Source organism: Macaca thibetana, chromosome 5, assembly GCF_024542745.1.
Source record: "Macaca thibetana thibetana isolate TM-01 chromosome 5, ASM2454274v1, whole genome shotgun sequence".
Lineage (NCBI taxonomy): Eukaryota > Metazoa > Chordata > Mammalia > Primates > Cercopithecidae > Macaca > Macaca thibetana.
Window position 1 is genome coordinate 165,049,214 of NC_065582.1, and position 20,837 is coordinate 165,070,050.

The 20,837-nt window shown below is 39.5% G+C and overlaps 1 protein-coding gene across 4 annotated transcripts in view; it reads left to right on the forward strand.

Annotated features, from left to right (window-relative positions):
- Positions 1-20,837, forward strand: part of KCNIP4 (potassium voltage-gated channel interacting protein 4) — a 1,211,383-nt gene that overhangs the window by 74,589 nt on the left and 1,115,957 nt on the right. The gene's annotated exons all lie outside the window — the stretch shown is intronic.

Consider the following 20,837-nt stretch of genomic DNA (forward strand, 5'->3'; position numbering starts at 1 on the left):
TTCCCAAAGTGCTGGGATTACAGGTGTGAACCTCTGCACCCAGCCCAGTATTTGGTTTTAATGGACCTATTTTAAAATCTGCTGATATTGTTCTTGGTCAGTGTATTTTTGCTGATCTTTAATCCTTTTTTTTTTCCCCCTAACCCAGGCAATTGAGTGGTGCCTGTCTAAGATTGTCTGGCCACTAACAGATGGGCTGGCTTGCACATGTTATCACTACAAATTTGAGAGTGTGCTAACATAAATAATCCAGACACAAGTCTCCCATTGACAAAACGTGTTTGCTTTTATCATGTATATAAAATAAGTGTATAGTCCTACCATTTTCTTTCTTTGAACTTTCACTCACTTTTTATGATGAAATATGCGTTAGAAATTTTAAAAAACACTTCATCCTGTCAGTCACTTCAAAATTCAGCACATTCTGTTTTCAAAGACTTTCATGAGGCAGTCTGCTTGAAATCTATTTTCACTTATTTTTTTAAAATAGCATTTTATTTTGCTCTGTGGAGCAAGAGTATATTTGGCTCTACAATTAATTCCATTCGAACAGCCCCAGTTTTCTTTTGCACTTAGTCTTGGAGAAAGGAAGTATTTTCTTTCCCCCTCTCTTTCTGATTAATGTATTTCCTCATTTAGTACTCCACTTACAATCCTGCTTCTGTTTCTTAACCTAGGACCCACCAATAGAATTTAAGGGTTCAATGAACTTACATAGGAATAAAAATTTCATCTTTATTTTACTAACTTCTATTTAATTTAAGGTCCTTAAATTATGGGTGTGTAAGCAAAAAAGCACAGAAATTATGCGTAACTTTGCCTCCAGTAAAATCATAGATAGAATCATAATCATAATATCACATTGCAGTTGTTGCAGATATAGTTAAAAATTACGGTATTTGATCCACTTCTACATCTTGATAGTTAATACGTTTATAGCGAAGTGTATCACTATATCACAAGTTACTTTTGTAATATTTTTATAGCTTTTTTCAATATAATTAATTTTCTTTGTAGATATATGTATTTCCTTTTATTCGTTGGAAAACATTGTTTTGAGAAGAAGGCCATAGGCTTCATAAAACTGTGAAAGGGATCCATGGTTCAAAAACGATTAAGAACTTAAATTGATTTTTCTGAAGTCTCCTTTTTCTATGTGGACCGTAATTTGAATGTATTTTACTTGTCCTGAAATGCCTCTAAGTCAATAAGCTTGTATTTTCTTCTGAAATTCTATGATCTGAAATATTTTCATATGGCATGTGAAGTAAAAGCATTTCTGGTGCCAATTAGAAAAAATGCATCTGACATTAAATTAGCATTTATTGTGATGAAATCAGACCTGTGTGATTAATACAGTACAATTATACTCATCTGAAAATTTGCTATATTTAATTTTTCAGCATCAAATAATCAAAAATCTTATTTGTTTGTGAAGGATAAAATGTTCTTATCTAAGTGCTGAACACTGGCATTGATTTCTGGTGACAAGAAGGCTTCTATAACAACTTAATTGATTATAATATTTATTAAGTGCTTACAACATACTGACATTGTGCCAAAAAAATCACTTTTACTGGTATAGAAATGCCTAATCCAACTCACAGAGATGAAGTGGTAAGTGCAACTTGCCCAAATCACCATAGACTATTTCAAAGTAGAAAAGCATTTTGTGAGTAAATAGATGAAAAAAATGAGCCACAGAAATACTTATTTCTATCTATTTATTTGTCTGAATTTAATTCCAGAATTAATCAAATCCTATCTCTGTTGGCCGCTGATGACTCTGTGTCTAATGAAGAATCAGCTCCATTTGCAGCAGTTGGCTCACTGGAGCAATAGTCATGGTGTCCATTATGAGTGACCATCTCAAATAGTGGGAAAGGGCCTGAACTTAGGAGTCAGAAAGACCCAGGTCTGCATCATGGCTTTTCTACTGACTAGTTCTGTGACCCTGTTTAAGTTACATTTGTGCCTCAGATTCCTTATCTTAAGAAAAGACAATAATAAGTTATAACTTACAAGGTAGTTATGGAAAACACAAGACTTATAGGGAAAATGTCTGTCACAGTTGTCTGGCAGATACTGAGCTCTCAACAGTTTTTAGTTGTCATTGTTTGTTGTCAGAACTCTACTCAAATATGCCTCCTTCCCAGTAATAAGAATTCAAGAACCACATCAATTCCTACACTTTGTTGAAATCTTATCATAAGCCCAGAGGCACACTCCTTGTCTCAGAGAAATACAATCAAGTTAGAAATTACAAATTTATACAGGAATCAGATGGGAAATATGGAAAGGTAGTAATAAATAGTAAAAAATGCTAAATATTGTGATACGTATTTATATAAATAGAATCCTGGCATGAAATGGGGTGATTGAAGAGAGGTTAAGTGAAAGAACAATTTACCAATATGTGGGTAGAAAAGAGAATCAAATTTACCAATATGTGGGTAAAAACAGTTTACTGATATATGGGTGAAAAAGAGAATCAAAATAGAGTGAAGTAGCACCCAAGGAGTAGCAAATATCAGGAGCCATTACTACCCTATGGAACTGGGTGGGGAAGAAGCCTTTTCCAGAATCCGGAGAGAGCTGTGGCTATCACTGTAGGGGAGTACCTCCTGATAGGAGTTACAGCCTTTTTCTAAAGGAGCACAGCCCTTCTCTCTCCCTCTGTGGGTCAGATCCCAGAGAACATACATTAACGTCTGTCTCCATCAACCCCCAAACCAACTGAAAGCTAGAGAGCTCAGGAACCCAGGTAAAGCAGTCTGGACAGATGGCCTCATACAGCATGATGGAGAAGGACAGAGAGTAAATGTGAAGAGGCAATCGAGATTAGTCAGCAAAATATTATAAGATTCATTTAGCAATTTAGAGAAGGAGGGAGCAATAAGGATTCAAGCAGTCTTAGGAAGCTGCTCTAACAATGAAAGTTGGGTTCTATAAATAATTCGTGCTTTAGACTTAACATGTGTGTACCTTGTAATCGAATGTGACATAATCATTCTGCTCTAACAATTCCACCCAACGATATGGTTAGGTGCCCCCTTTGAATAACAGTGCTACTCCTTGTTGCAGCTATGCTTATCAGTCGCAGTGAATGTGATACAGCTTGGCAAGAGCCCAGGATTTTAGCCTTGCAAGTCTTCAGGAAATGTAGAGAGAGCAAGCAAATTATCTTGTGTGAGCAGAGTGAACAAAATGCATGGGGAGGTAGAATTTCAGTTAGCTTGATAATAAGTCTCAGCCTTGTTCACTTTCCTGCCCTCAAACGGCCAAGGAATCTGTTCAAAGATAAATGCTCTGTGGTGTTTAGAAGCCTGCTGAATCTTTCACCCGGATACCATTGATTACTCCTACAAGACCTATTTACTTGAAACTTCCTATTGATCTGTTTACAGAATTCACTTCAGGACTTATTTTGTAACTGGGATGCTTTCAATTAGGGATTCCTTTGGGTCTTATTTTTATAATTTTGTTGTGGTTGGCAAGGCCGTTTGTATGTTCAAATAGAATTGTCCCAAATGTTTAGTCTCATGATTTTGTCCAATAGTAATAATTCAGTCTTTCAACAGTCAATTCAGTGACTCATTCATTGACCAAACATTTTCTCAGTGACTATTTTGTGCCAGGCACTGTGGTATGTGTGTATTAGCTAACTCTAAAGGGCCAAATTATTTTCATTTCTTTTAATTCTGATGGGCTGATAATACTGTCTTTACATTGTTCTCTTGAGGAAGATTTTCAGGTCTATCTAGGGCTCAGCAGAAACGAGTTCTGTAATTGATGGGCATGGCTATGAGGCAGTAAGTACTTTCAACTGTGGGTCAGCTGAGTGGTTGGTTTGCATAATGCATTGTAACGTTTAGGTTTAGTAACACTCATTTTCTATGAGAGGAAACCTTTTACTACAAGCTCATTTCAAGTATATATCACCTTGTACCTGGAAGGCTCTCTAAATCTTTGCTGAATAAATTAATTTAATATTTAAACATTCAAAGAGATTGGATTTTATTTGGACAACATGTGATTCTACTTTCTACTTCTGTCATACTTTGAAAAGTGGCAGAGGAAATGCACGTACAAAATGGTGGATACCTTTCTGTGGTTCACATTTCTAAAGATTTTTACTAATGATATCAATGTATCTATATATGAATGTTGGAGCTAATGGACCGTGTTGGAAATCATGAGTGATTAGGTTTTTAAGCTCCGGACCACTTCCAAGTGAAATCTAAGAAACAATTGTAAGGTGAAGGTTACATTTTCTGTCTGTGACAGCTATATGGATGTGTTCTATACTGGCTTCATTGAAAAAGTTAATGCTATATTTGCCCTTTGGTTAGAAATAATGAAGCTTTACAACCTCAGGACAATTTTAACAATTCTTGAAAAATATTTGCCAATACATCTCTTCAGGCATACTCACCTTGCTGAAATGAAATAAATTAGATCTTAGGGTGGTATGCATATTCTTTGAGACACAGAAAGAGTGAAATACATTCATGGTAACTGAATCTATTATCTGTTCCTTCTTAAGATAACTTCTGTCAAGTGGTCTTTGCATCTTCTTTCTCTCTGTCCCTCCTTTCTTCATGTATTCTAAGGCATTATAAAAATCTCATTTTTGGATCACTAGCCTTTGGGTCTCGATTCTGTGCTTCAACCTGGGATGAAACAAGAGTCTATTCATACCTGAAATGGTCAAAATGCCTGCTGCTTCTCTTTAGCCTGTGGATCACTCCTGCCTTTAGAGGGGATTATCAAAATATTCAGCACTCTGAAGGACAAAGGCAGCAGCCTGATAGAATAAATGCTGGCCCATAGCACTGGAGTAGGAGTTCAGAAGCCCCGAGTATGAATGATGAATGCCAGACATTTACATTTCTCAGGGGGCCTGTGAGAAAGAATAAGGTAAGTGGGTTGGAGGGGATTTTGTTCCTGGGGATAAGACAGTGACTATGAAGTAGTTCAGAAATATCAACCTTTTATAGTCAGAATCAACTGGACACTTCTGGCTCTTCCCTTCTCTGAGGGCTGCAGAGATTCCCAGGTCAGGGAACTGCAGCTGATAGGACACTTAAGCTCTCTCTTCTACTAGGGGACAAGGCATCATCATTTCTCATTGCTTTTTCTCTTTCTCCATGTTAAAGTAAAATTATTCAGACACTTGTTAAAATGATAAGGCAGACTTTATTCAGGACTATTCCAATAGGTGCAGGGACAACTGCGGTGCAGTTTTGCAGCAGGGGAGAAAGACTGGGTTCAACCCTGAATATAAGAAGAAACAATGAGAAATCAAAGGCAAGGAGAAGAGAGGAGGAGAGGGGATCAGTTAACAGAAAATTACTAAGAGGAAATCTCAGGGGTAAGGGGGGGATCTGGCCAAACTGGCGTAACAGGATTATTGCTGAAGATAAACCTGAGTGATCAAATTCACTAGGAGATGGTGGAGGACGAGAAATTGGATCAGATATTGAGGGTGATAAGATATCGATGGATTCCGGCAAAAGCAACTGGAGAAGAATCTTGCTAAAACTGGGCACTTTGTTCAATTCCCACCTATGAGTGGGAACATGTGGTGTTTGGTTTTCTGTCCTTGCCATTGTTTGCTCATAATGATGGTTTCCAGCTTCATCCGTGTCACTACAAAGGAGATGAACTCATCCTTTTATATGGCTGCATAGTATTCCATGGTGTATATGTGCCACATTTTCTTAATCCAGTCTATTATTGATGGACATTGGGGTTGGTTGCAAGTCTTTGCTATTGTGAATAGTGCTGGAATAAACATACGTGTGCATGTGTCTTTATAGCAGCATGATTTATATGGGGAACATCACACACTGGGGCCTGTCATGGGGTGGTGGGAGGGGGGAGGGATAGCATTAGGAGATATACCTAATGTAAATGATGAGTTAATGGGTGCAACACACCAACATGGCACATGTATACCTATGTAGCAAACCTGCATGTTGTGCACATGTACCCTACAACTTAAAATATAATAATAATAATTTAAAAACTGGGTTCTTGAAGGACATGCTCATGAATGGGCTTAATTTGGCTCAGAGGATCCTGATTAAAATTTAGTCAAGGAGAGAATTTTTGTCAACCACATGTTTTTCTGTCTATTCTTTTTTCCTTTACTTGTATTTGCTATTTTTTTCTTACCCGATTTGAATTTGGTTAGCTTTTATTTATTTTTATTAATACTTACTCTAATTCATGTAGTATGTTAATTGCTTTATGTGCCTCATCTTGTTTAATCCTGCCAACAAATTTGAACTATGACTGCCTCTGTCATAAATGAGCAAATGAGTTTCAGAAAGGTTCCCAAGATCTTACCTTGTCCAAGAATGTGTTGTTGGTGGGCTGGTTCAGGTTCTTGACTTTGCCACACAAAATAATTTGAGAGCGAGTCCAAAGTCAGAGTAAACAAAGAAGCTTATTGGAAAACAAAAGTATACTCTGAGAGATGAAGCAAGCTGCTCAAAGGGAGAGGTGGCGGATAGTACCTTAAGAGGAATTCTTTTTATGGGAGTTGTTCATACATACTCATACTGATGAGGTCAAGTATGCAAAGGCAGACCTGCAGTTGGAGCATTTGCTTAGCATCTACATGTCCTAACATGCATCACATGTATCAGTAGCATGTAAAATCTCCACCTAGGGGTGTGTTTTTTACTATTATGACATAAAGGTTACTATAAGCTAGACCTTGAGATTAGCTGTGCATACGGGACCCCAGAGAAGTCCCTAGCCCCTACAAGGCAGAAATCTGTAACTAATAGTTTCCTGGACTTTCAGTGCTGATGGGCTGGAGATTGGAGAAGTTACATCACAAATAAGAGAGTTTTATTCTCTTTCCTAGGCCTTACTAGGTGTTGAGAACATGTAGCCATCTGGCGGTCTGCTGGTATCCTATAGGAATGCTTACGTTGCAAAGGAGTTAGATGCTGACACACTAAGGTGACACTAAGGTGCAAGAGACCTAGATTCCTCTGGGCTTCTTACAAAGGGAAAAGCCAGTATGGCCTCCTAATCTTACTTATCCTGCTGCAGATACACAGCTGGTGTAAGACCGTCCTGGGATGTGATCCAGCTAGATTTTGCTGACTAAAAATCCCATTTATTTACTATGACAGAATATGCAGGCATTTCATGTGTTAAACTTAAATGCATTTAGACTGGCTGGTTATCTCCCAAATACTCCTCATTGCCTAAACCAGGCATCAGGCTTGTATGTGTGTGGTATATGTGTATGCGATATACCTATCTATAGTGATATCTATCTATCTATCTATCTATCTATCTCCTTATCTCTCTATGTGGGGTTGGGGGCAGGGAAGAGCGAGAGAGAGAGAGAGAGAGATATTAAACAAGTGTAAGCCCTAAAGGAAAAAAAAATAAAAGTCCCTAAAAGTGAAAACATAAGAGAGAAAGAAAAGAATTGTTTTGTGTAATACAGGAACAGGGAATTTAGGTTCACCCTGGCCGGTCAACAAAGTCTGGGGCCCTGGAATTTGGGAAGAAATAGGAGACTTGAAAGGTTTTTAGAAGGATCATGGCCGAGGTTGAAACCTAGGAGGAGAATGAATAGTAAGAAAGAAAACCTTGAAGACAGGAAGGCCCAGAAACTTAGAAATGTCAAATAATACAATTTAGATTTGGTTTTGTTTTGGATTCTACCTCAAGTGTCATTCTCAACCTTCTAGGAGCCTACTGGGAGGAGGATGTGCTCTGGAGAATAAAGGAAAAGGAGTTCTCCATACTCCACACATGGGTTGAGTCAAGGAGCTATGAGAGGAACACAGGATGTGTACAGATCAATGAGGATCTAGCTGGGAGGAGAAAATTGGGGTAGAAATGACAAGAAAATTTAGGCTTCCTCCCCTAGGTTGCTCAGAAATAATAGCAGCAGTGCAGGCAGTCCCCCAAGCAAATAGGATAGAGAATGGGGTCAGGTTGCTTGCATATTAAAGAAACTCGCTTGGATATTAAAGATTGGAACAGATAGGGTCAACTTAGGGTCAACAGGGTTTTCAGTGTTCTGAGAAAGTGAAGAGTTGCTTCTCCTCAGGCTTATTTTGGAACTTGTACTTGTTGTCCCAGTGAGAACATTCGAACAAATAATCCTTTTGCCATCAGCCTATTTTATAAACACCTTTTGCTATCAACCTGTCGTGTAAATATCTGGTCAAAGGAAGATCAGCTCCAATGGACTTTTATCATTTTTCTTTATGGTACTATGTTCTGGAGTCATGAGATGAAACCAACCCATGCTCTATACCACCTGCCTTTGTAAATATTTTCTAAATTGTATTCCCTGAAATGTGTTTCAGGATGGATTCTCATTATCTCCGAATCAACAGTCAATTACTACTTTTTAAGGATCTCAGCACATCTGTGTTTCCTTGAAGAAATGGAATTAGATTCAGTAACAATAGTTAGCATTTAACTGGGTGCCTATGAGCCAGATACTCTTTCAAGTACCTTAGTGTTAACTTTCAAATAGTAGAGGTTGCTACTATTCTTACTTCCACTTTGCTAATAAAGAAACCAAGGGTGTAGAAGTTAGGTCTTCTGAAAAAGGTATCATAGCAGTGATCAGTAGCAGACTTAGTCATAAATTTAGGCTATCAGGTTCCACTCAGCCTATACAACCTCTTTTTTAAATTTTAATTTTTTAGTTATTATGGATAAATAATTGTTGTACATATTTATGGGGTACAAGTATACACATATAAAATGCATAATGTATACATCCTCTTGATAAAATAACTTTGGGTTATTGGCAATAGTACAGTTTTTGATAATCCCTTTTTATTGTTCTCAAGCCCTAAACTTTCAATAAAATATCTATGCTATTTTGTCAATGGTGGTCAGGAATGAATGTGTTCCGATGTTGGCCTTTGTGAGTTTAAGTTACTGAATACACATGAAAATGCTATCCATTGGAATTCAGAGACTGAAAAGGTTAATTATCACTTTCCCTCTGATTATACTAGGAGCAATTCAAGCAAGACTTCTAGGTTGAAAAATATTTTTGGCTAGATACGGAATTCTCGTCTTATTTTTTATTGCAGTGAAGGATGATTTTAAAACTAAGGTACCTGACAAAAATATAGGGTGCACTAACTAGGGAGAATGACCCGAAAGGATTCTTGAAGATCATCTGGACATCTTTAAAAAAAAGACCATCTCTGTAAATTGGAAGGTACAAATGCTTTTCTTTTATTGGCTCACTGTGATGAAAACATGCCTCTAAACAGATTAAGAAGATTGATATTGATGAAGATTTATTTAGAATATGTTATTAAATTTGAGGGATTCCTGTAACTATTGTTTCTGTGGTTTAGGGGATTCTCACTTACTCAACTGATTTGGTGAGAACCGTTTTTCCATGTAGAGGTTTTGGCCTGGTTGTGACTTGTGCCATGGGATGCTCCAGCATCTCTGCTTTCTGTCTTGAGAAAACTCAGTGACTAGCTTCATCAGTGATCTTTCGCTCTGCAGAGGTCAATCCTGTCCTAACCTGTGGTTGTGATCTGTTTAAGGAATTGGAAGAATGCTACTGGTCTGTAGAAGCTGCCGTCCAGTATTGTGCACAGTTTGGATTCTAGAGACAAAGAATGTAGTAGTAGAGAATTTGCAAGCTAACTCTGACTCTGGTAATTCATATCAAGACTTTATGAGGGGAAACTTGGTATACTTGCTCTCCACAGCCCCCACCCCTGGTAAATTTTTTTATGAAAAGTGAGACTCATTTCTACTTCTACATTGGGTGATTTACTTAAATGAACCCTTCCTTCAAATTGTTGCACTGAATTCATTACATTAAATTCAACAGTTTATTGCACCTCTAGTATTTGCAATATGTCGTGGAGGCAGACCTTGGTTTAGAGTACAATTTTTAATAAAATTTAGCAAGAAAGACACATAGTTAAATTTAATTCTGATACAAATTAACACTAAAGTTGAAGCATTAGAATTCCTGGCTGAGCTATGGAATTCACTTTGAATAGGTGTGGAATGAGATTGAGAGTTTTACATTTTTCTGAAACAGAAATATAGTTTGGCCAGTATTTATGGACCAAGTACTTTGTTGCCATTGTCGATGTGCATGGATAAGGACAGCATACTTCATACCTGCTTTTCCTTTCTCTTCTAGTATCTTGTATGCATTATGCACGTGATCATTTCTACTCTTTAAGTGTAGATTCCTAAAAAACAGAAGAGACTGTCTTTCCTAATTCCTTCTACATTTCATGGCCAGACTACACCTCATTTGGGCTGCCTGTCCTATGAATGGGCACAGCAACTCCCTACAGATATGGCAAAAGACAACAGGTTTATCTATGGTAGTGGAACTGCTTTCTGCTTTTTTCCCTGCAGAAACAGAGCTTGACCCTGGTCCACCTCAGAGAAGTGGAGAAGGCAATTTTACATAACAAATTTCATTTACTTGTGCAAATGGAGAAGACTTGCTGTGATTTGCCTGAATCTAGAGAAGATGTGCAAAGTCTCAGTGTTTGTACCAATTTCAATTTAAGCTGCTGATTATCTGTATGTTTTTATAACATTTAGAAAAAACAAATGATTTCAATTACCAAGCCTTAGGAATGCAACTCTGCAAGTTTTATTTAAATCCACAGTGTAGCCATGGCAATCATTTCTGAAATAACCCTTCTAGTTTCATTGCATTTATTTTTGTATTGGTATTTATTTTTTATTAAGTTTGTCAAAGTCACTTCATAGATAGATGCTATATATATATATATGTAGTTTTTTTTTTTTTTTTTTTGGTAACTGTATGATTGAAACCTTTCTGGTTGTTTTAAAAGAGTCTCTTTTGTTGGCCGGGCACCGACAAATGGTGGCTCACACCTGTAATCCCAGCACTTTGGGAGGCCAAGGCAGGCAGATCACCTGAGGTCAGAAGTTCAAAACCAGCCTGGCCAACATGGTAAAACCCCATCTCTACTAATGATACACAAATTAGTTGGGTATGGTGGCGCATGCCTGTAATCCCAGCTACTCCAGAGGCTGAGGCAGGAGAATCACTTGAACCCGGGAGGCGGAGGTTGCAGTGAGCTGAGATCACGCCACTGCACTCCAGCTTGGGCAACAAGAGCGAAACTCCGTCTCAAATAAATAAATAAATAAATTAAATAAACATTAAAAAAGAGTCTCATTTGTCATATTTTGATGTGAGATTCAGAAATCAGTACATTATGAGTTAGGTTGATTTCTTTTCTGTGTACTTTTCCTTTTTCCTTTACTTTCCTTTTCTCTCCTGTCCTATCCTGTCTTGTTCTATCCTTTCCTTTCCCCTTCCTCTTTTCCTTTCTTCCCCCCCCCCCTTCCTCACCCACTTATTTTTATTTCTTCTTCTTTTTTTTTTGTTTGTGTTTGTTTTTGTTGATGATGGAAGTGGTCATGAATTGTGAGTGAGCCACTGAATCATCTTTTGCTTCCTATAGGGATCTATCTTTCAGAAGTCAAATAGATAAATTATCATCTTGAAAAGAAAGTTACTTGTTATTTAGGAGTTTTTTTCTCTCTTCTCATGAATGAGCTGTTTTTTGTTTTGGTTTTTTTTTTTTTTTTTTTTTTTAATTTGACTTAAATTTTTCAAGTATGAAACAGCAGGAAAAAAAAAGAGAGAGGCAATGTTCTCTTATAACTCCTTGGGACCATGCATGGAGTTCCATCACTAAGTGGTGATATTTCTTTTTAACTTTATTTCAGTCATCTAGTTTATTTCAGCATCACCTTGTCAATGTCCAGATCATCAGCAGGTGGCATGTGCTGAACTGAGTTGCTTGCTGCTTCTGCATATGTCTGGTAGGAAACCCAACTTTCTGCATTTATGCCTATTACCCAGCATTCTTTCTCTCTTTTATTTCACTGTAAGGTAATTAAAATTGCTTTCATCAACCAGTCTTCATGGGACTTTGGATTTTTGCATAAGGATTTGGTGTTCAGTATGAGGGATTCTGGGAGCTCTTTCTTTTTGACAAATCTAAGTTCTAGCCCTGGCACCCTTTTCTCAGTAGCAGACATGTGGAAAAAAGTAGATGCTTGAGAGAGAGAAGGAAATATTTCTCATCCCTCATCAACTGAAAAATATATAGCTTGTTCTAATCCTTTTATTTTCTGGAATCCCAGGAATGGACATGTGTGACAGATACCTAATAACTGGAGGAATCCTGAGATTTCTCAGTCTGGCAGTTTTGATGTGGGTCACACAAACGAACATCTTCTCATTGTTTTTTCATGTAAGGCATTATCATGTTCAACCCAGTTTTCTTAAAGCACACATGCAAAAATGAAATGGTTCTACAAACCTGGTTGTTATGGAGAAGCATGTTTCTATCATTCTGAGACAAAATAAAATGTAGTGATCTTGTGAATATCCTTGATAATAAATAAAATAATTCTGTATTACCTATTGTATTTGCCTTGCTTATAAATGTTTGAGAATATTTTGGGTTTATGCAGAATATATTGTGATATTATCCATGGAAATTAAGAAGCAGCAAAAATGGAATTTAAGCAGTTTAACCATCTCATATTGAGAAAGTGTGCTAAAAAGTATAACCCATCTTTGGATTATTATATTATGACAATGAGTTCATGGCAATATGGAAATATTAATCTGATGCTAGTCATGTAACAAAGTCACTATTCGCCAGAGTTTCATAGAATTATTACATTTCCACTGTGGAAAAAAATTACTTCAGGTCTTCATTAGTATATAACAGGAAAATCAAAGACTAATTTTTTTTGTTAAAAAAATTATAATTGTAGTTTGCTTAATATTTGCATTTGCCAAGGAAAACTGAGACACCTTAGCCTCTGCACATATAATAAATAATCCTTTATTTTGTAACTGTTTTCATAGGACAGCTTTAGTCACAAAGCTCAGAGACCAATTTCAACTTTCACAGCTAATAGAGGAAATGGATCTGTGGTTATAGTTGCAGGTATGGTTGGATCTAAGAGTTCAAGCAAGATCATGAGAGTTCTTTTTCTCTTTTTTCCCCTTTCTACTTTTTGTTTCTCCATTTCTTCTCCTGCTCTAAACCCCATGTGTCACTACATTGCTTTGGGTCTGGCCTCACTCTCTTCATGCATTGGGTAAGATGGATTCTAGCATTGTCCTATTTGTTGTGTTCCTCTCTTCCTTCTTCCGAAAAGAGAAGCAATACCTTCCCCCTCCGCATCTATATATCAAAACTAGTGGCAGGGCACTGATTGTCCTTACTCGGTTAATGAAGCCATCCCCTTACCGACAAATTGAGAGGAGATAGTGCATATTTGATGGTTCAGGTTTATGTGACATACTCCCACAGGCCAGGAAGCGGAATGCTGTTGCTATCTACTTCATCCAGGAATATTTAAAATAGTTTTTTCCATCTATTTCTATCTGCTGAACTCCTTCCAAATAGACCATCTGCAAAAAAAAAAAAAAAAAAAAAATCAATCCGTGGGATTTATTAGCCATATATATGGGTAACACACTTAACAAAAGCTGCCTAGGAATTACCTGAAATGATTCTGAATTGCTTTTGATAAAGAATAACGACTTCATAGAGTAACAGGTTTTTTTTGGTTTGGTTTGGTTTTTTGCTGCCTCAGCAAAAATAGTAGTATGAACACTTAATTTTTTGCCCTTATTGTTGGCGATGATGATGAAACTGGTGGGATTAACAGTATCAATATATGGAAAAAAAATCACTTAAGGTGAATGTTTGAGAATTCTACCTTAATTCTGTATATGTATTCATTTAACACATAATTATTGAACACCTACCATCTGGCTGGGATCATCAGTGATCAAGACAAATACAGCCCTTCCCTTACTTAAATGTCACTTTCTTTTTTTTTTCTTTTTTTATTATACTTTAAGTTCTAGGGTACATGTGCACAACGTGCAGGTTTGTTACATATATATACATGTGCCATGTTGGTGTGCTGCACCTATTAACTCATCATTTACATTAGTCACTTTCTCAATGAAGCCTTGTGTGTCTGCTATACTGAAAACTCCCACCCTCTGCTCTGCTTTTACCCGTCAGCATTCTCTATTCTCCTTTCCTGCCTTTTTATCTTTGTGGCGGTTACCACCATTCGATTGTATTTTACTTATTTATTCTTATCTCTTTTGATGAGAGCTTAAGCTCCTTAGAACAGAGAATTTTATTTTATTATTATGTTGTCGGTGTCTAGGACGATGCCTGGCATGAAGAAATAAATAACAATATTTGTGGAAGAATTGATGAGGTCCTGCCTGTGGTCTCCCTGTTTCTGTTGCCTATGGATGGACGCTAAGCATGCTAACTAGATAGATGCTGACCTCCTTCTTTTTTTTTTTTTTTTTTTTTTTTTTTTTTTTTTTTTTTTTTGAGACGGAGTCTCGCTCTGTCGCCCAGGCTGGAGTGCAGTGGCCGGATCTCAGCTCACTGCAAACTCCGCCTCCCGAGTTTTTACACCATTCTCCTGCCTCAGCCTCCCGAGTAGCTGGGACTACAGGCGCCCGCCACCTCGCCCGGCTAGTTTTTTGTAGTTTTAGTAGAGACGGGGTTTTCACTGTGTTCACCAGGATGGTCTCGATCTCCTGACCTCGTGATCCACCCGTCTCGGCCTCCCAAAGTGCTGGGATTACAGGCTTGAGCCACCGCGCCCGGCCCCTCCTTCTAAGAAACAAAGTAAAGCAGCCTAAAGTAACAGAGAGTGATGGGAAAGGGGCTAATTTGGATTAGACGGCCAGACAGGTCTTGCCGTTGAGTTGATATTTGGCACTGAATGATGTGAGGGTATGGTCCAGGCTACTTCTTGGGGAGGAGACTTCACAGCAAAGGGAGGAACAGATGAAAATCTCAGAGTGGAATTGTCCCTAGCTGTAGTCAAGGAGCAGCAAGATGTTTAAGGAGGCTTTGCAGGGGGTAGGAGTCAGTGAGAGGCAAAGAGAGAAGAGATAGAGTAGGGGCCAGATCAAGCATGCCGTGGTTAAGATGGGGTTTTACTCTGAGTGAGATAAGTTATAAAGAGTTCTTGAGCAAAATAAGTGACATGACTTGACCTGTGTTTGCTGGGGCTATGTTTGTCAATCAAGAAAGAAAAATAGTTGGAAGAAAGAACAATAGTTGATGGCCACTATATGAGTCCAGGTGTGAGACAGAGGCCATGGACTCCATAATAGTGGTGCCAGCAGTGAAAGCAGATTCTGAGATTTTTTTTTTTTTTTTTTTTTTTTTTTTTTTTGACACAGAGTCTCGCTCTGTCGCCCAGGCTGGAATGCAGTAGCATGATCTCAGCTCACTGTTACCTCCACCTCCCAGGTCCCAGTTCAAGCAATTCTCCTGCCTCACCCTCCCAAGTAGCTGGGATTACGGGAACAAACGACCATGCCCAGCTAATTTTTGTATTTTTAGTAGAGACAGGGTTTCACCATGTTGGCCAGGCTGGTCTCAAACTCCTGACTTCAGGTGATCCACCTGCCTCGGCCTCCCAAAGTAGGGAATATTTTTAAAGCTTGAACTGAAGAAATTTCCTAATAGATTGGATACAAAGTGATAAAGAGAGCACTCAAAGATGACTCCAAGGTTTAATTTGACTTTTTAATTTGAATTATTATATAAATTTACCAAAACATTAATATCCCTTGAAACCAGTGAGTTCTGTTAACTCCCTTTGTGTGGTTATACTTGAAAAATATCTTTAAGGAAATAAGTTATACTTTGTAATATTTGAAATATGAAAAGCCTTGCTAGAATGAGCATGTGAAATTATTGAAGAGATGAGTTAAGTTCTAGGATTTTACAACTTGAATAATTGATGACAAAATACTCTATCTTTAATATCTATGTGCCTCTGACAACTGCCCCATTTTTGATATTCTTGAATGGTTTGTTCTGCTCTGGAAAATATACTTGCCATTTGTAGCACTGAGAGTTTTTGAATGGAGTGGCTGTTGGCTGAGTGGGAGGAACAGGCAGTTTTGGGGATAAGAAAAAAATTTCAGAATTTTCTATAGGGGAAGAAATTAATCAGTTTCAAGATTTAGCAAAATAAAAGAATGAATATTTGTAGACTGGGACACTAGCATGTTACTGGAGCCATAGTTATGTCACGTGTGTATCTATACATCTATATAAGCTATGTGTATAACTTCAGTTGTGTATATGAGCATCCATGTTGAGATCTGGGCTCTAAATATCCTTTAAAAACAAAATGTTGTATCTGATTTTTTTTTTTTTTATTGTCAGTAGAAATCTGAGTCTATATGACAGGCCAATTATCTTAAAAGTGTTTTAAGAGATCTCAGAATTCAAATTCTACTGTTCAAGTATCAAACTTCTTTTTAAGCATATTTAGGTGAGATAAAATAATTATATTCTTTTAGCAAAAATGGGGGAAAAAGTCATAACATTTAAAATTATGGTCATCTCAAATGTGAAACATTTTAAACTCTTCTTAATTCTTGACAAATCTGGTCAGGCACAGTGACTCATGTCTGTAATCCCAGCACTTTGGGAGGCTGAGGCGGGCGGATCACTTGAGGTCAGGAGTTGGAGACCAGCCTGGCTAACATAGTGAAACCCTGTCTCTACTAAAAATACAAAAATCAGCCGGGTGTGGTGGCACATGCCTGTAATCTCAGCTACTTGGGAGGCTGAGGTACAAGAATTGCTTGAACCCAGGAGGCAGAAGTTGCAGTGAGCTGAGATTGTGCCACTGCACTACAGCCTGGGTGACAGAGTGAGACTTCATCTCAAAAAAACAAAACAAAACAAAAATTATTGACAAATCTTCTCCTTGATCATAAATACATGAATTTAAAAATTATGTTTGATTCAATACCCTTTTGAATCAGTTGATGCTTTTTAGATAGCGTATCTCTCAGTTGTGCCGCCTGGAGTGCAGTGGCACTATCACAGCTCATTACAGCCTAGACCTCCAGGGCTCAAGCAATCCTTCCACCTCAGCCTCCCAAGTAGCGAGTAGCTGGGACTACAGGCATGCACCAACAATTTTCTTTTTGTAATGGTTATTATTTGTAGAGATAAGTCTCACTCTGTTGCCTTGTTAGTCTCCAACTCCCGGGCTCCAGTGATCTTCTCACCTCAGCTTCCCAAAGTGCTGGGATTACAGGCATGAGCCGCCACTCCCATCCGAATCAATTTTTTAAACTCCCTTCAGATACTAATTGATAGTTGTACTCTCTAGTTGCAGACGTAAACCTTTTGACATGATTCCTTAGGTAAATGAGAAGGTAAATGAGAGCACTATTTTTTTTTTTTTTTTTTTTTTAGACGGAGTCTCACTCTGTTGCCCAGGCTGGAGTGCAGTGGTGTGATCTCGGCTCACTGCAAGCTCTGCCTCCCAGGTTCATGCCATTCTGCTGCCTCAGCCTCCTGAGTAGCTGGGACTACAGGTGCCTGCCACCACGCCTGGCTAATTTTTTTGGTATTTTTAATAGAGATGGGGTTTCACCATGTTAGCCAGGATGGTCTCAATCTCCTGACCTCGTGATCTGCCCTAGAGCACTATTCTTGAGAAGTGGTTAGTCTAACAACACCTTACAGGCCAATTAAGCCAAGTGAAAGAGTCCTCAAAGGGATAGCAGGACAGAGATGAAGGGGAGTCAAGTGTCTGTCTCTCTTGACCATTCTGCCTACTTCCACAGACAATCTGGAAATGTCTTGCCCTTTGCCAAATGTACATAGGGATGACTAGTTCAGCAATTTGTGACAAGTTGCCAGAAGATTGTTTATTTATGTTTGGCTGAAGTTTGTTACTCACAGTTATTCCTTTTGGTCTTATATTCTATGTCTGATAAAATTCCCTTATCTAAGAGCAGTGATTTCGAGGATCTTCCTTGTGTCTGATTTTGCTGTGAGGGTTGGATAATCCTGTATATTCCCATCTCTTCTCCTTTACTCTCACACAGTTTTATTATAACATTGTGTTTGTTTTTCCAAATTTCCTGTGTTTTCTAAATTTGGAGCCTAAGAACTATAAACAATTAATACTCTATATGAATATGGCTTAGGATACTATGGTTTCAACCAACAGCCACAATAACTTTAGGAAAGTAAGTTGTCTTAAAACTATAATCAGTAGGATTTCCTAAATACTGTTTAAAAAGGAAATTAGTTGATTTTGATTTATGAGAAAATTTTTAAGCTGTGTTAAAATTTTATCTAAAAAGCACATACAATTAGGAGTGATAGCAAGTTACCTTGCTTTTAACTTTATTTTGGTGGTACCTTATTATAAATTAAATATATTAAAAATGTCAATGTGCTTGTAAAAGTAATTTTTATTGTAATATTACAGTGAACCTTTTGAGTTGAATTCTTCATTGCATAACCATAATTTCTACATAAACTCCATGAAGAGTTAGGGAATGAAATGAGGGAGAAACTGGGCCACTAGGGTTTTAAGTTAAATTTCATTTCAGAGAAAGCTGAGACACTTTCATTTTTTCTTGTGCTAGTAATCAATTCAGAAAATGACAAGAAAAGCGCTTCTTAGAGTTATCAAGAAATTAAACTTTTTGCCAGCAATTTTTCTTCTTTGTTCTCTTTCACACTGAAAATATCCAATTATAGAAGTGACTGTGACAAAACTTGATAATGTTATGAGATCCCTGGGGTGTCACTTCACCAGCTGGAAACCTGTGTGGCCAGTGGTGCCTTTGCCTGAGTTTTGCTCTTGCCCACTGGGCCCACTCGGCCTGGCAGGCTGAGCTCAGCTCACGCTACTGACCTGGATCCCATATCTGTCAAGGGTGAGTGGAGCGGCAAGGGTTGTGTGAGTGAGTGAGCATGGGGTCCGGCCACTGTGCGCAGCCAAGCATGCTGGCTGCAGTGGGGCGGCAGCTCCAGGCACCACCACGGGTGCTACCTCCCTGCGAGGCTGCTGTTGGACCAGATGTACAGCAAGCAGCTTCCACAGCTGGCACTGGGAAATGCGGTGGCACTCAAGGTTGAAGACACCAGGAACTGCAGAAACCCAAAGAGAGTGTCACAGCCCTGGCTTGGGGAGCTACTAAGTCTGGGCTCCCTGAAGGGCCACAGCCCTTCTCTCCTTGTTGCCTGCAATGTGGAGAGCAAGGGGTGGTGTTTCAGCCCTGTTTGTGTTACAGCTCCTTCAGCCCCACCATTCAGGAGGACCTGAGTTCTTGTCCTGCAGCCAGAAAGAATGAAGTATGCAAACAAGTGGAGAATGAGCAAGGCAAAGAGGAGCTTTATTGAGTGGTAGAACAACTCAGAGGAGACTCACAGTGGGTAGCTCCTTTCCTCAGGCAGGGTGTCCTGAAGAGTGTTCAGCTGTCAGCAGAGAGGAGGCCCTGGAGTGGGTAGCTCCTCTCCACAGGTCCATTTTCCCATTGTCTTCTCAGCTCTCAGGAGAGAGAAAACCCTGGTGTGGATAGCTCCTCTCCACAGCTGGTCATTCCATCATCTTCTCAGCTCTCAGCAGAGAAGAGACCCTGATGTGGGTAGCTCCTCTCCACAGCTGGTGGTCCTGTCATCTATTTTCAGCTCTCAGCAGAGGAGACCCTGGCATGGGTAGCTCCTTTCCACCGCTGGTCATCTTGTGATCTCTTTTTAGCTCTCAGCAGAGAGGAGACCCTGGGGTAAGTAGCTCCTTTCTGCAGCTGGTGGTCATCCAATCCCTTTTTGAATCTGCCTAAGTCCTGGGGTTTTTATGGACTTCAAAAGAGAGGAAGTATGTGCTGATTGGTCCATGTGAGGCCATGGGCAGGCCCAGAAAAAGCATTATAAGTTCCCACTCTGCAGGACTGGTAGCCCTGGCCCAGGCTTCAGGCCTTTCCCCACTTGAAGACGGGGCTTTACCAGAGACCCGTGTCTTTCCACCCAGGAGCCTATCTGCCTCCTACCGCTGTTCATGATGCCAACACTGTTTGTGTTGAGGGATGCCAGCAGGCCAGCTCTGAGCTGCCTTCAGCCTCCCTCAGCCTCCATCCCGTGCTCCTCAGTGCCCAAAGTCTGGAGGAGTCCAAGGCAGCAGGGGGCTGGTGTGTCAGTGCTCCCCAAGAGTGCACATACCTGGCCAGGTTGCAACGGCTCCCAGGTTCAGCCTCCACTTTGCTCTGATATTGGAGTGGGTGCTTGGAGTGGGGAGAGGCCAGGCGGAAGGAGCAGGCACCCTCAGGCGCTTGGAGTAGGGAGAGGCCAGACGGTGGGAGAGGGGCTTCCAGGGTTCCTGAGAGTGGAGAGATGCTCAAATTTATAGCTACAGCTTGGGCAGCTGCAGGTGTGCCAGGGAGAGTGGGGCTCCCGCCTACTTCCAGCCCCCAAGAGCACAGGCATGCCCAGGTCTGCAGCCACAGCTGGGTGTCACAGCTGCGCTTGGGGCGCATAAGTCTCCTGCCCTGCCAACTCAGAAGGGGATGGAGCTTCTGCCTGTTCCTGGCTTTTGCTGACTCCATGGTGGCAGCCCTGGCCGGTCCTCTCCCACTGTTTCCGGCATTGTGGCAGCAGCCACTCCAGACGGGCTGCCACTGGCGTCAATAAGATGTTTACCAAAATGTCTGTAAAGAGAGCCACTCACAACTTTATATTCATCTACAAGAACCCTCAAATAAATTTAATCCCCATTTGGGCTTATCCCTCAAATGTAGCTCTGAGTACTTATTAGTTATTATTCTGGTATCCCTACATCTAATAAGATATAGAGTGGAGTGTACACAGTCTCCAGGAATCAACCAGCCTGTAAATGAGTGAAGTCTTCCGGTGATATATCAGCACCATGATAAATGGCCCCACCCAAGGTGATGTCAAAATATTAAC